The sequence below is a fragment of the Sphaeroforma arctica genome, assembly GCF_001186125.1.
Source record: "Sphaeroforma arctica JP610 unplaced genomic scaffold supercont1.17, whole genome shotgun sequence".
In the NCBI taxonomy this organism is placed as follows: Eukaryota; class Ichthyosporea; order Ichthyophonida; genus Sphaeroforma; species Sphaeroforma arctica.
In genome coordinates, this window is record NW_014040541.1 from 50,906 (window position 1) to 54,166 (window position 3,261).

The following is a 3,261-nucleotide window of genomic DNA, read 5'->3' on the forward strand; positions in this document are numbered from 1 at the left end:
TACTTGTATGAGCAGAATACAACGCATATATCGCCTTTGTCACCCCTAAGAAATGGTATAATGCTGTCAACACTCGCCTCTGTTTCTCACCTTTCCTTTATTTTACTCCTGGCACCCAACAACAGCCAAGAGTGCGTCGTGCAAACACGTGTTCCACATGCACTGTATCTTGAAAGCCATCAGCAAATCCCCCAACTGTCCGATGTGTCGCCAAGCCTGGGACATGGGAGGCACTTCCGCCACCCTTTGAGTACTCTTGAGTATTCTTTTGAGTGACAGTCTGGATTGTCCCGCTATACCAGTTGAATTGGGCCGTGTGAGAATTTGTATCCTTGGCAGATGGGCTGTGGTCGCATCTGTGTCATATAAGTCAGAATTAGCGTCGTACAAGCCAACGGATATCGAAGAAGGGCCTGATTTGGGAGAGGAAGAGCATCCGTCACCACTAGCGAGTCCAACGTATATCTGTTCTTCGCAGTCTGGATGGAGTTCTACTGACAGGTCAGTATTATGTAAGTCACAGCGGTGTCATAGAGCAACGAGCGCAAAAGAAAGACCTCGGAAATGAGAGGAACAGCACCCGCCACCACTGAAAGCCCATCCGACTACTGCGGCTGTTATTCCAAGGAGAGTACTGTTGACCTATTTGTTACAATAGTCAGTCGATTGTCATATAATTCAACGACTGCCCAAGAAGCGCTTGAGACGTGAGCCGGGGAGCACCCGTCCACCACGAACTGGCCACCTGATCTCTCTACATTTCGGAGTTTGGAGGGGACCGAACGCAAAGTGTATTCCTGGTAGTTTGGCCAAGCGAACACCTTCTGCCCCAAGCTCTCGGCAGGGAGTATCATTGTATATATCACACGCGGGTCAATGGATATCTCTGAAGGGCTTCAACGAAGTGCGAAACACCGCCTCCCCCTCCCGGGCCTCCATTTCGAGTCTCTGCGTCCTGTAATTTAGGGCGAAAGACCGGTCTATATCTTAAAGTCGACGGTACGTATCAATACCTGGCTTCCAAAAATTCCAACAGAAAATTAGTCATTTTGAGTGTCACCTGCATGCCGTAAGAGTTTGACTGAAGCGGTGGAATTACAAGAGCCAGCCATTTGAGACTCGATGAATATCTCTGCACAGCAGTCGCGGGTGGCAGTATGCGGAACTGTATGCTCGGGACCAATATATCAACGAGTGTTACATGGAAGTCTGACTATAGTCGGTTGAGTACCCGGGAGTGGTAACAGAGAGGCAATACTACCCTACAAAGCGCTGCAAGGTTGTCACGAGAGGGCTTATCACACTACCACTCGTAGTGTGCGGATCTGTTGGGCCGTCCTTTATCAGTTTAACCATATTATAACAATTGCGATAGATAGACAGCCAATAAAATAGTCAGATGAGTTGAGTTGACGAGCCCAGTGACAATCGTAGAAACAGGGCTGGTCTACACCACTGTTTATGTTCAAGTTCAGCTAGCAAGAATAACCCATTGAGGACATCCGTAGTAACCGATGAATAAAGCGTGCGTTTGGCATGTGGCGATCGTCATATGTATAGCCGGTACGACCGGCAATCGTGCCATGTTGCGGGGAGTCCTGCATGAACGTGTTCGGCGGCTGTACAGGCAAGTGTGCTCAAGCGTACAAATCAGGAATTACCTGTGACCATTACATATCGTTGCCTACATACGGTACCGTTCTTTTTTTCTAGGCCGAGTCGTGATCTAAAACAACTTTTTTGTCATGCTTCAAAGCCTGACCCCAACGCCACCCTCACTTACCACTCGTACACATTGCCGCGAAGATAGATGATGTCTCTCGCATTAGCAACTATTCTCTCTTAACGCCCACACACATATTCAGTAGAACATGCTCTCCATACGAGCAAGTCAGTTATTACACACCCTAGACTATTGAGGCACATCGTCTTATGCATAGCGTTCATTCTACCGGGCTTGGGCCACTAGATCAACCACTCTCCCGCCCAATACAGCAACACGCGACTGGACAGCACACACACATGTCCCGAGTAGCTTGCAGCATTTACGAATATAGTGTTGTTTTTTAGGTATTCTATATGCATTGGGGACCCTTACGTATTATAAACGCAACTGAGCAGATCCGTCACTTTTCATACTTGGAGAAGCATTGCACGCTGTAATTTCTCGAGGTTCATTGGCGCAGTACGTAAATTTGTGAGAACAGTACGCAAACAAACCAATCCGAGACTCTTGCTACAATCCAATTGCCAGATACGGAATAATGAGGATGTTGGTATTATTTGTATGTGGATTCTAAACAAAGACTTTGCTTAACATAAACTGCCTACATGTTTTCTGAAGCACAACTACGTTGGTAGGGCATATCTGAATGTTTTTGGCCTCGTCTCAGTCGCTCGGTCTCTGACTATACCGGACCTAATTTTTCAATACTTGTTCGTTAGCAAATAGAGGATTGGGGAAGGCCGTGCCGCATATTGCAAGCGCAGTAGTCAACTGGCAGTCGTAGACACGGGTGAGTATTTGCAATCCCTCCAGTGCTATTTACTGGTCCATTCTCGAGGACGTGTAGAAAACAGGAATGGATGCAGGCAACAGGGATCGACATAGGAGTGTGCGCCGTACAACATTTAGGTTTGGGATACGTGAACTCTATAGATATACCGTACTATAGCACCAAGTCTAATGTATACATATTCCGACTGTTGTATTCAACCACACCGGATGGGCAGCTATACTAGTATGCTATTTGTAGAGTGGCTGTATGCAGAAAATGTATACACTATGGCTATGTGCAGAAACTAGATATAGATATCTGAGAGTACGTTATGTTGTACTCGTGGCATAAGCTGATCGACCCATCCCCAACAATAAAAAGTCTAGCGGACAACTCCTGTGAGTCTCCAGAAACGCGCATGACCCTCGATAAATATTTTTAATTCATTTCATGCACATCCGCTACACCTGCCATATCTTGACGGTCTTGTCCTTGTCACCCGTGGCGAGCACATTCGAAGCATGACTCCAGGCGCATGCCACAGCCGGAGCTCTGTAACATATTAGCGACAGGTAAGAGTGGAAGGGAGCTATCAATATGAGAGAGAATTCTTATGGGTAATGGAAATGCACTGTACCACGAGTCCACGATTTCAATATTTAACGGGTGCATTATTATGCGGCATATGTTTATTCAATGCAGAGATAAATAGCTACATATAAAAATACATACATACACACACACACACACAGACACAGACATA